The sequence below is a fragment of the Myiozetetes cayanensis genome, unplaced genomic scaffold, assembly GCF_022539395.1.
Source record: "Myiozetetes cayanensis isolate MyiCay16 unplaced genomic scaffold, myiCay2020 scf2-11, whole genome shotgun sequence".
In the NCBI taxonomy this organism is placed as follows: Eukaryota; Metazoa; Chordata; class Aves; order Passeriformes; family Tyrannidae; genus Myiozetetes; species Myiozetetes cayanensis.
The window spans coordinates 59,242,756-59,256,095 of NW_026087411.1; the positions used below are offsets into that span (position 1 = coordinate 59,242,756).

The 13,340-nt window shown below is 40.9% G+C and overlaps 1 long non-coding RNA gene across 1 annotated transcript; it reads right to left on the reverse strand.

The window, feature by feature from the left end:
- Window positions 1-569: 569 nt before the first annotated feature.
- Window positions 570-6,798, reverse strand: LOC126640524 (uncharacterized). Its single transcript, XR_007629083.1, has 3 exons — window positions 6,373-6,798; window positions 5,568-5,634; window positions 570-621 (listed from the first exon to the last, which is right to left on the reverse strand). It is a non-coding gene; the product is annotated as an uncharacterized LOC126640524 (long non-coding RNA).
- Between the last annotated feature and the right edge of the window lie 6,542 nt (window positions 6,799-13,340).

A 13,340-nucleotide genomic window follows, 5' to 3' on the forward strand; every position in this document is an offset into this window, starting at 1 on the left:
GTGTTGTAAAATGTCCAGGTTCCCTGGCCAGTTCACTTTGCTGTTACTGAACTCTCTAAAGATATTATTTGCCTGGGTCTTTTCTCCTTCTAGCCTTTTTGTTCTGTTTGAAGGACCTGTGCTGCTTTGCTCCATTAATGTTCTCCTCTGAGGAACTCAGTTTTACCTCAGCTGCAGAAATACAAATCAAAGCAAACAAAAAGTTGTCTTGGTTCCTTGATACTTTAATGCCATTCTCCTCATTTGCTCTCCAAGACTCTTCTTCCACATGAAAACAACTAAACTATCCTCTTTTCCATGTCACAGACCCAAAAAGCCCTTTTATTTCCAATACCCCTTCTTCATGTCCCTAAATCCCTTCTTTCTTTCAGTATAATATTCCCCTTTTAGCCTCCTGTCTGTCTGCTCAGCACTGAGACTGGCACACAAAAGCTGCCTCCTGCTCACCTATGTGGTGTCTCCTGCTCCAGCACAAGTCCTACTCAGGTCTAGTACTATGTCTTCCCACAAAAATGCTCACTTTAATGCTTCAGCCAGAAAAATACCCTGGTATATTACCAGGCATATTACCTTCAGGGTTCAGTTGCAGCACAACAGGCTCAGGGGAATCATCATTTCTGCCTGAAGGATGAAACTTCACCAGTCACATTTACACAGGAACATTCTTTCATTTTTTAAGTATTTTTTAAACATGTTGCCTATTATCATTGCTGTCTAAGTCTCAAATTTAGGTCTCTAATTTGAGATAAATTAGATCAAACTAATAAACAATTTGCTACTATATGTTCCACATTCTCAAAAAAAACCCAAAAAAACCCAAAACAAAACCCTCAAAGTTTTGTCAATGTGTTTTTTGCAGACATAAGAAAGTAATTTGGACTAGGTGATTCATTGTTTGCTCCTTTTCAGATTTAGTGTTCACTGAAAAAAGAAAGGTCTTTGTTTTAAATGCTATACAAAACAACAGTAACTCTTTTCACAGGCTGAATTCTCTACTTGTAAAAAATACTGATATAGGAATCAAGTTGCTGAGACCCTCCTCAGTCTCTTTTATCACGTGCACAAAACTTCAGTAAGTTCCAAACACTTCCTTTAAGTACAGAACTTTATTTAAAATGAATTGTATGCAAGAAGGAGCTCAACTTACTAAGTCTGCAGAAGCTTTGAAGGAGAAACCTGCTTTAATAGAGACTGCCTCTGTCTTACCTAATTATTGCTAAGGAATTAATCACTGCAGCTTGTAAGGGAAAAGCAGAACATTAAGTCAAAACATGATCATATTACATTTACAAATCGCAGGTACTACCCTGACTTTTTAATTTCTGGTTTCACAGGATCTTGCTGCTTTTGGATAATCCTGATATATCTATAACTGGCTTCAGAAATGGGCCTAACTGGATAGTTTCTCACAGAAGACCTTGGTAAGGAAGAATGCAAGAGCAAAACATGCTAAAAAGATTTCTCATTTCATGTGGGGTTGTTACATGAGACTTTCTTCTGAGACAGGATACAGATCTAAAGCAGTCTGGTTCTTAATATCCAGGCTGATCATTGAGAACAGTAAAAACCATGGTATTTAAATTGAGTAAACAGCAATTTTGAGTCATATTGTTTCTCTCTTCTAACATGCTGTATGCTGTGGCTGAAACCACCCAACATCTGGACTCTGAATATAATATTGCCATAGCTGTACCTAGGGGTTGCCAAACTGTTGAGCCCACGTGTGGCTTCACAGCTTGATATCCAGAGAGCTCAAGTATGACTCAAATTCTGAAAAATCACCAGGTCTATGGTTGCAATATGATTCAGCAATTTGGAGGCGAGCCTTCCTAAGGAAAAAAAAAAGAAAACAGCTGCAAAAAAAGCCTCAACTGACCATATATGGCATACAACTCTTAGCAAAGTAAACTCTTTTAACTCCTTCACTTCACAGCAGAGTTCCATAACTTGACTGGCTGATACAAAATATGGTTTATCACAAGCATTGGGATAAATTCTGCTCCCCTAATAACTGTGTAAACTCAGATGAACTCCACCAGTTTCAATGATACACAGCCTGTTTCAATATGAATGTACAGAAGCTCCTCGACATGTCTCTTGCTGGTGATATTTGAGGTAAACTTGAAATCATTAACCAGGTAGAGAGCAGCATCCTTACAGAAAAAAGCCTCCAGTGGTATTCAGGAATGTAGCTACATAGGTGGACTCATTCCCTACCACACAGAGATACTAGATTTGTAAATTAATTAAGCTTTGTGAACTGAGAAGAAACAAAACCCATGTTCTGCACACAGGCAGAATGCACTGGGAACACCAGTCTTGGACTAATTGTGCTCCAGGGTTGTTTACACACACATATAAAAGACAACCATAGCTTGCCAAGATGAGGTGCCCACTAGCCTGGTACAAGGAAGAGTTCAGCTGCTGATTCACATTGCAAAGCCCATTTCTCAAACTTGGCTCCTTGCCTTCTAGAAGATAAAAGTACTTAACCCATAATTTTCCTTCTTCATTTTTTGATTATTCAGGTGGACCAGATAAGGCATGAGAGCCAAGAGCCCTGAGCCCTCATGCTGTGCTGCTCAGCCCTGCCTAGTCAGACAGGTCAGACACCATCCATCCATCTGTACTGCCCTCATTCTTCTGGTGGTGATGCCTGCTCTTCCCTTGCCAAGCAGAGTGGCTAATCTAATATTCTCTACTTTCTACAAAATACATGCTTGGTCATTCAGGGGGAAAAAAAAAAAAGTGAAATAAATGCTGCTCCAATTCAAGTTGAACAATTTGTTCAGCACTACAAAATGTTTCTTTAGGAAAACACCCTTTTAATATAATAAATGAGACAAATGGAGTCCCCTTTATTCTCGTTCCCTTCTCTTTAACAGTAATTGAATGAAGTGGAGAATGTGAGGTAAAATCAAGAACATCTGGGTCAATTAGCATGGAAAGTCAATTCTCTAAAACCTGATGGATGCCTCTGGGAATTGCACACTTCACAGCACGAATCTCAGTGCAGTGCCACACTCTCAGCAACTCAACTCAATTAAGCCATTACGTGGTTCTTTAAATCTGGGGATTCGGGGGAATTGGTTAATTGTCTGCTTGTCATGGGTCCTCCTCAGGGAGCATGTAAATGTCTTCTGTTTCTCCTATAGATGTGCGGTGCACATAAGAACAATCCCTTTTGGCTGACTTATTCAAAGCTTATTTCTCCCGTGGGAAAATTAATCTTCCTCCTCAAACACAGAACAAAGCTCTCCAGTGGAAACAAACCATGCCATCAATGTAGAAAAGGTTTTCAATTACTACAGTCAAATTTATATTTCTTCTTCCTTGCAAGGCTCAACTATTTCTCCTGCTTTCACTTGTTCATAACTTTCATGACCAAACACCTCAGGCCTCTGATATGCAGCTAAGACCAACTCTGGCACATTCTTGGGCTTATCTAATGCACCGTAACTCACCCACTGACTTTACAATCACCAGAGCCTGAGTAAGCTGTCTAAGTGTTTAGGAAGGTCTTTACTTCACAAACAGAGCTGAATGTCTCCGGAGGATAACTCATCCCACATCCAGATAGGTGGGCAGGATGGTATATCAGGGAATGCTCATCTGTCCCAGCTGAGAGTTGCTCTGGATCCACTGAACCAAGGGATCCATCAGAGAGATGTTGAAGCCAAAGGCAGACATTCCACTTTTAGACAGCAAAATTAGTGAGCTTAATCCCATCTACATTTCCCCACTGCTGTGACTGTGACAACCACTCAGGAAAGACAGACTGCTGTCCCTGTCTCACCACACCACATCAGTGAGTTCCTCTTCGCATGCACACAAGCAGCTGCTTTCACTCTTCTTTTAGTTCATGTTCAGACTGCTGTACACCCAAAATCTCTAGCTGGCCTCAGTGGGAGACAGTTACTGGGTGCTCAGGATTGTGGAAACAAGTGACCCCATTTAGCCCCTAAATAGGGATTTAGAAGGCTAACTTTAGCTGAAGATTTTTTTTAAACTTGGCACAGTATTAAAATCCATCCATGGGGCGAGTTAATTTTTTACCATCAAAGAGAAGTAAAACAACTTCTCCAAGGTCATACAGCAGGATGACTAGGATTAGAATGCCACAAATTCCATGTGCTGTAACCAGAAAATTATTCTGTTTCCTAAATGTAACATAATTGGGACATAGTCTGATAAATGGAGGCTGAGTAAGCCACACTAAATCTACTGATGTGTTCTGCAATGTCTGGATGCATCCCCAACCCTAGCTATGAAAGGAAATGTAATTATGGTAATGAGAAAGTACAGTCCACCCATCATTTGGGTTACCACACATATACGTAACCGATTCCAAATACAGAACTTCAGTAATGTCTCTTACACTCTTATCTCCCATGGATCTCTTTTCCTTAAGTTACAAGCTTGCTATCTTTCCTCTGACAGAAGAAACAATCTATTTTGGTGTATGTACACTAGCTAAAGGGTTATCACATCCGTCAGGACACAGGGAACAGCCACTGGACATTCACCAGAGAGCTGCCACTGAGGACAAACACCTTCACTTGCCCGCAGAGATGTAACCAGAGTGTTTGCTCAGGCCAGTGCTGGGGATGAAGGAGGGAAACTAAGTCTGAGGAAGAAAGTTCAAGGAGAAGAGGAAGATCAAGAAGCCAGAAAATTTTATAAAGCACCCTTGTGTTTTAGAACCTATGCCAATTTTAAAAATGAGGCATATGTCTATTAGTGCAGCCTAAGCCATGAATGAAAGTCAGTGTAGAGATTCAAAAGCCTTATTTAAGCATCCTAGTTTGGCTCCAGAGAAGCAGAATAGCATAGCACACAATCCAGGCTAGCTTACACAGCTTCTGCCACGGCAGTTTAGTTCAGTCATTGCCCTGGGTGCAAAAAAGCCTATGTACAATGGTGTTCTCAGTGTGCATCGCTCAGTTTACATCATCTGGAGGATGTGTCTTTACAGATGGTGCAATACCTATTTGTAACTTAAAAAGTTCAGCTGCAGCTCCGGAGTACGTGCAAGGGATCCTGACGACAAACATTCTGGCTCTCCTACCTGTCTGCAATCCAGGGACACAATGCCAGGCACTTTTCCTCTTGCGGTGGACTGGCATGCAATTATTTTTGTGCACCTCAGCTTGCCTTGGTTACAGAAAAGAGAGGAAATATTTTATTACCTTTCGTCTCCTAAACCAGAGTGTGGCAGATAGCTAAACTTCCAGTTTCACCAAGTTTTTGCGGGCAAAGGAGAAATGGCTCTTGCCGGGTGTCTATAAAGATATTTAGAGGTATCTAAAGCTGAAAGAGTTATGACTTGAAAATGTTAGTATCTTCAGGCTGTCATGCCTAGATTTTTGCCACGAGTTACAGGAGCATAACCAGAGGCAGCAGAGGCAACAATGGGAACAACTGGAGAACACCACTATGACCTGCACAAGGCTCTCTTCTTGGAAGCGCCTTGTTCTTGTGCTGAGAAACAGCATGTCACAGCAAAGCAATCCCAGCCGTGGCAGAAGCAGCCAGACTCAGTGCATTGGTCATGGTTCCTTCAGTACCTGGTGCTTCTGGACACAGTCACACATCAGAGCTTCACATCAAAGGGACTGTCTGTTCACTTTCCACCTACAATGAAAGCAACACCATAGCTCTGTTCTCAGTGAAAATAACTCGGATGCTCATGTACATGCGTCTGGATAAATAATCCCAGCATTGTAGATTCATGATACTTCAATTTCCTTTCTAGAAAAAAAGAGAAAAGGCAAATCGGCAAACTATCTCTTCTGCCTTTCTTACTGACTAGAATTAACCAAGATGGTGCCTAATCAGCCATGGATGGAAGAAGAAAAATAGCAAAGGACTAGAGTAGTCCCAGTAAGTTAATACAGACAGAGGCCAGTAACAACTGAATTCCTTCCTGAAACAAGGCACAGTGACCCTTAGGGTTGAATATACACCATATACATGTTGAGGAAGGGACTGAATATTAAATGGCAACTGCATGTAGTGTAGCCACTTCCTGATTGCCCTGCATATTCTTTGCTGTAGCCTTCTATTCTGGTTCAGAGATTATGTAAGATGCTGCTACCATGTTTACACTGGTTTCACTTTGATGCAAGTGACTACATGAAATGTCACACACACACATACAACCCCCCACCCCAAAGATAGGCCTTCTTCCAGAATTGTCAGCAGCACCTTTGAGAAGCTGTACATGCACCTTAAAAAAAAAAAAAAAGGGAGCTACTTTGAAGAACTTCTTTTTCTTACCTTTCCTCAGCAGCTCTAGCACCCTCCAACACCCAGGATAGCACAAAACCTGTTATGTTCACCTTGTTATTTCAAACATATACGTACACATACCTACACAGACCCAAAACTCTCTCCCCAGGAACATGGCCTTCCCTTTTCAGGTACATACCAGCAGGAACACATACACTGAAGAAAAAGAGGCAGAAGAGAGTCATGTTTTTCACACAGCCGTTTTATTATGCTTGTAGAAGTTCCTTTTCCAGCCACAGGAAAGGGTTGAATTCAGGCAAGCCAAAGGCAGTTGAGGCGGGATATAAATGAGACCACACCTTCCAAACACACTCCAATCATAAGGAAAGGGCATGGATGTAAATAAAACCACACCTTTGCTGGGCCAGCCTCCTCTTCTTACGTAAAACAGTTTCCGTGTAAGTGAGACCAGTCCTTCAGATGGGTTGCCTATTTTCATTTGTGATGAGAGGCATGTAGGCAAGGCCAATCCCTTTCACAAACTCTTACGTAAAACTTTGAGAAGAGTATAAGTTTTACCCTTCTATGGCTCAGAGAAAACCTAGTCCTTTCTCTGGAAAGCACTTTATTGCTCTGTGTGGGATCCCATAAGCCAGCACAAATCTTTCTTCAGTCTTCCTGTCAGGCACTGAAGACTGCTTTATAAACAAACTGTCTTTAGAACATAGATACACATTTTAACATGCAATTTTTACCTTGCACTGACAAGCCTTTACGTTGATATTAGATGGGTGCCTTCCTTACTGGGCAAAATCCAAAAAGTACAACAATGGAAACACTGTGATCCTTCTGCATTGTCTCTTATATCCTTCTTTCCACATGCACATCCTAAGGTGATTTCAAGATTTCCAACCCAGATCAACTGCAAGAGGCTTTTCCCAAGATGTAAAGAACTAAACTGAAACTGAGACTCACTACAACTTTTTCCAGATGTCAGAGCTCACTATAATTATCATCGATTTTGGTTTGGGTCAATGAGCAACGCAAGTGCCAGTAAAACATTACTATCGCTGACAGTCATTTAACTATTGGAAACACTTATAATGTCTAGGTTAGGAAGACAACCAATTTGAAGGCATTCTGAGAGGAAAAACACAGTTCTCATCTATATTCCTCAAAGGAAGAAAGTCCCGGAGAAATAAAATACACAGACTCCAGCTTCCTAGAACAAGATACATGAGACAGAATTAAAATGCTTGCGATGGTACACACTTTAGCTAAAAAGGTGTTTTTTAATAAAATTGGGAAAGGTTGTACTGCTTTCCCACAGAAATAGTGAGAACACAGATGTCATCCAAGTTTAGGAAAACAAAATTGTCCACTTTTTTTTTTTTGCACCAAAGGAAAAACTACTGCTTTGAAAATTTGATGGAAGACTATTAAGGGAAATCATTATTATTGTGGCTCCCACCAGTGATACAAGAGGCCAGGATCTGTCAACATCTTCCTTATAAATTCATCTTTCAGTAGTCTAAATAGGCCTGAAATAACTAGTTGGCACCAAAATCTGGTTTGTGAGATCCCTGGAAACAAATTTGTATCTGGCTGTTTAGAAAATTCTCATCTAGAAAGACCATGAGAGTGGAAGTGGAATCATTTTTAGTGGTTAAAGCTATCTATCTTGTTTGATAGATTTATGCTTGATGCTTTACAGTGCTACTCAGTGATCAGCATCCGAACAGGATGTTTGCAATTGGCACTGATCAACACCCAGGAGTCCGCATGCACATTTAGCCAAGTCCTCCAGCATTTTCTTCTGAAACATGCAGCTACCACATAACATAGGCTGTCCCGTGGTGTATCTGGAGCTCACATTTCCAAGGACATACTGGACAAAACCCAGAAAGGACCACAGCAGGAAAAGAAAGATTCACAAACAGTCTTGGTTTCTAGAAAATAATTACTTCATGCCCAGGCTTAAAACTAGGCTATTTCTAAAGCACAATTATTATCCTAATTTAATGAACCAGTTCATTAGGCTTAAAGAGTAGCCCTCAAACCAAACCATAGATGCAGTTTTCTTTTTGAGCCAGTCTCCCAAAAGTGCTTACCTGAAAGCTGTACACTTTAATGGAAGAAAGAAAGGAAGTAAAATGAGAAATGCAGTCATGTGACAGGTCTGACTTGGCAGATATTTCATTTAATGGATTGAGTATACTGGTTCCCATCCACTGCTCCTGTCTCATTGCACTGTTCAGTGGCCCTGGCCACTCTCATGCACATATAGCACATTCCAGCTTTCTACTCGCTTCTACAGCTTCCTTCCATCCTTCAACTTACATAGCTGTAAAAATAAAAAAGTCAATTGTGAAGTCCATTAATGTCTCCCTGTACCAGGCTAATTAGGTGTTGGGCAGAACAGCAGTAGGTCCTGATGCAAAACCCACCAAAGTCTAATCTTTCAGTCATTCCTGCATATGCTTTTCCTGCTTGAACTTCCCCCTCAGCATTTTCCTTTCTCGCTATTTCTGCTCCAGTTTATGCCACACACCTCTTCGTTCTCACTCTTCCTTTCCACAGCAACACCTCTAAAGTCAAACCACCTTACCTGCACTCTGAGGAAATATCCCTCCCGGTTTATTGGTTCTCCCCTCTTTTACCAGATTTTGCAAGCTCTTTTATACAAACCTGCTCTTAATCCGTGCAGCACAATTGGCAAAACCTGGACCTGAGCATAGTCTCTTCAACACAGAAGCTGTGTTTTACTGTGCTTTCTGCAATGCTGCACACAACTGTTATCCTTACCACACTAGTTTACTATTAAAAATGTATTAACCCATCAATTATGTCTTAAATCTACTATTTCAACAAATTATGTAAAGCCCTTATATTTTAATCAGCTAATTAGCTAGATCCTTTAGGAAGATTGTCACTTAAACTCCTAGGCTTACAACAGAATTATTTTGCGAAGAAAATCTATATAACAGTATCTGAGAGAAACTTTGAAACAAAATATTACAAGACAGAAACTGCAGTTGGTGAGAGACCAATAAACACACTGTAAATTCTGAGAGTTTGCTCAAGAGCCACTGAGTCGTGAATGACTATTCCAGAAATGGAAAAATAGAGAGTCTCTTGACATCCGAATAGGGTGAGCAGGCAGTGCTCCAACAAACAAATCAGAAGTGGAAAGAGCAAAAAATGTCTTCTTGTATCCAAATAGTTTCGAAAATGAAAACAGGGATTAAAAAAGAATTAAAACATGGGAAGCTGAAGTTTATTCCCATATTTTATTGCGCCACTTGAAAGAAAGCTAAATGCAGGCTCTGTCCTGATGAGAAGCAACATCCTCTATTTTTCTGCCAGTGTTAGATAAGACTGTCAAAGATGGTGTTTAAAATAGGATGGGTTTTAAATCAGCCCACAGAAAGAGAGGCTCATGTTGCTTTTTTTAAATGCAAGGGTGACTTTTCTAACGGTTGTACTCTAGATGTGGCAGACCAGGTAGATAAGTCTGTCTCCTCAGTTCTTGCCCATGACACTCTGCAAAGCAGAATCTGACTGCTGGTAATGCTGACAAGTGCTGAACGTTACTGCCCTACGAAAGGCAGAAGACCCCTGAAGGAATGACCTGCAGCAACCCTTTGCCCTGCTGGCCCTGGTAACACAGCCCACACCTGAGTCATCTGAAAACATCACTGGCACATCACCCCTCCGCGACATGCTTGAGGGGTTATGGCAGAAACCCAACTACTACCACTTTGGAGACCTGTTTAGTGTTAGAACACTTAAATGAAACTCAAGAGACACAGAGTAGTCCTGAAGCAGCTCTGAGGGGAGGTAAGGCCCTCGTGTGTGAGTGCCCTCAGAGAACCTTTAGGTCTCCAAAGAAGCTCTCACTAGACTCAATCCTTACTGCCGTTGTCTCAGAAATGCCCCCTACCATCCCAGCAATGAAAAAGCATGACAAACAACTACCGTTCCTCTACAGGTAGCAAAGCTGTAGCCTATGCTACCTACCTTAATGTGCACTCAAGAACAGGACTCAAGTAAAAGCACAGAAGATACAAAATTAAGGTCTCCAAAGAAGTCATCAGTGATCGGTCCCTACCTGTTGAACTCAGTGGGCTGTACCCAACACTGACCTTTTGAACTACCCAGCCCAAGGCTCTGTACTGCAGACACTCACAACAATGGGATTTGGTTTAGGAACAACTACAGCAACAGAAAACAGTAAAACTGCATTAACAAATTTGCTTTTACACAATAGGCTTTGATGACTCTAAACAAATCATAAAATATTTTTAAGTGTTCCCTGATGTGGGCCAGAAAATGGATTTTCTGCTCCTTGAAGAATACCAGGTTTCCAAACATCTCTTCAGCCCTACTTACAGTGACAGACATTAAAAAAAATGTCACTCAAAGTGAAAATTTTAAAAGTGTTTTTCAGGCCAATCAAGACCAGTAGGTCATTGACACAAAGTGGATTTGAAATAAACTCCCCCAACATTTCTCCCTTCCAAAATCAACCAAAACACTGACATGTTTAAGAACAAAAGAATTACAAGTTTTTTCTCGGCTTCATTTTGCTGGAAATTAACACAAGCGATGCATAGGGTCTATTTAACAGGATTCTTCTTTCTAATGACAACAAACTTAGATCAAAGCTCCCCAGTTGCCCTAGAAATTCAAGGAGAAAAGACTACAAATGTCTTCTTCTCTCAGTTGAGAAAATTATATGCTCTATAAACTGTATAAGACAGATGAACAGATAGGCAGGCAGATGCTCCCAACTTTGAACACACACCAAAAAAATAGTCCTGGAGTTCTGAAGAAGATTTACATAGCCTGTCTGTAGATCTGACTGGTTCCCTAAGTGGAAAACAAATATCTAACTGCCTTATATACTCTTGGGGAAAAAAAAAATCCTGTCATAATTATAAAGTGTGTTGATCACAGTTTATTTTTAGATCTGAAAAACCAGAGAAACATCTCCAAAAATATTCTAAAGAAACACAGTGACCTTTCCAGCTTGTAGAGTAGAAATGTTTTAACCACATCCTTCAAGCTACGGTACAGGCTAAACAAATCTGTAAGACCCCTCAACGGCCTTCCAAAAAACCTCCCACATTCACCTATACACTGTTTCATAAAAATTTCTCACCTAGGGTAGCAAAGGTAGTCCTAACTAGAAGCTCATCCTCAGAAGCAGACCAAGGAGTCACCTATTGAAGAGGGGAGCATTGATCTGAAGACAGAAAAGAAGGCTCATGGGAACCCTGGCTGACGGTGGTGAGGAGCAACAGCCAGCTTCATCTCTGCTTGAAAGGAGGCAGCTCACTTAAGACACAAGTGAAATGAGAAAAGGTGGTGAAAAGGCACTGAAACTCAATCTGGGGAAATGATGGTCAGGAAAAGTAGAAAGCTTCCAAAATGACCAGGGATTTGATGCAAAAATGATGCAAAACTAAGTGCATACTTTGCAAGATTGCTGTCAGACACTGAAACAGTTAATGACTTACACATTCTAAGATCACCAAAAGACTTTGCAAGCTGAAAAGAAACAGCTGCTCAACCAGCAAAGTCCACCACTCCCTGAATACTGCCAAAGGACTTTCAGATCTGAGAAGTGGGTGCCATTGTCCAACTGTCCTGGGTGCAGATGCATACCTGAAGCCTGGGACCATAATGGACCAGGATTGATGCTCACACATTAGGCAGCTGCAGCTGTTTTAGGAGATGTCAGAGACTCAGTGGCATGTCCTGTGACACTATCCATTGCAAAATTCCCCACCCCAGTGAGGTACAAGGTGTTCCCACCTGAGCTGGAAGTGTATAATAACTCATAACTTTGAGTTTTCGGGAGAGGCTTCCCCCAGGCCCAGTGGATCAAGACTACCATTTCAACCAACAGATATGGAAGCTGAGACTACCAGGTTTCATCACTGGATCCCATGGGTAGTGACTACACACACCTTTCCACCCTTATCCTTTCTTTCCCTTTCTCTCCCTTATGCATTTCCTTAAGTCTTATCTTTATGCTGTAATAGTGCTGCATTGCTATGCTTTAATATTGCTGTGCTTTAATAGTGTTATGTTGCTATGCTCTAATGTTGCTTTATTGCTATAGATGCTTCAGTATTGCTGTATTGCTATAGATGACAACACCCAAAACAGCAACACACCTGTTTACCTTTGAAACAAGTGTTCTAAAATAAACCATATATATATATATATATATATGTTTACAAACACCAATTATTCAGTGTCTTCTCACTCTAATCCACCCAAGGGATTTATTAATAAGAACCTGGGTTACCCTCCCCTTCTGGGGTGAGTCGCAACAAATGCAGAGGGCATAGGCAGGTGGGGAAGAAAGTTTTACCCCTCATGCTCTGATGATGACAGTGTCAACACTGCCCCATGGTCAATCTGAAGCTAACTACAGGTGGGTATTGTATTATGTCCAACAATTACCTCATCCCCTACACTTACGCACCAGTTCAAAACTTCCTTCCAAGCAAAGGCAGTCATTAAGCAAGAGGATCCCAAACCCTGGGTCTATTTTCATCAGAAGTCTCACAGCATAGATTCTGTGGGCCCATATCACACAAATTATGGGTGCTCTAGTCTCCTAACCTTTGGAGGTTTTTTTCTCTCCACCTTCCCTGTTATTCCTATCTTAGTTCTCCTCAGAACTCTAATATGTTGGTTCACTTAGTCTAGAATTATCAAATACGCTCCAAGTCCTGCAACTATGTTCCTGCTTTGCTTTCTTGGTAAATATCTGTTGGACAGAACTTCTTGTTACCTTAGTGGGGTTTTTCTGTTTCATATTATTATTGTTTTTCTGATTAAATGATGAGAATGCACTGCTCTGTGTTGGCCTGAAACAAAAGCAAGAAAAATGAAGGAATTTTGAGTAAAAACATAACTTTGGCAAAATTTGCTCTGATGACCTTCAAGAAACAAATATTAGACACCTCATCCATTCATCAGCTAATTGGATTTGAAATACAGCATGTGTGGGTTTTTGTGCTGCAATTATATCATAAAATGTCAAAAGCGTACAAGGAATCAGCTCTGGACATAATGCAAAATCACATTTC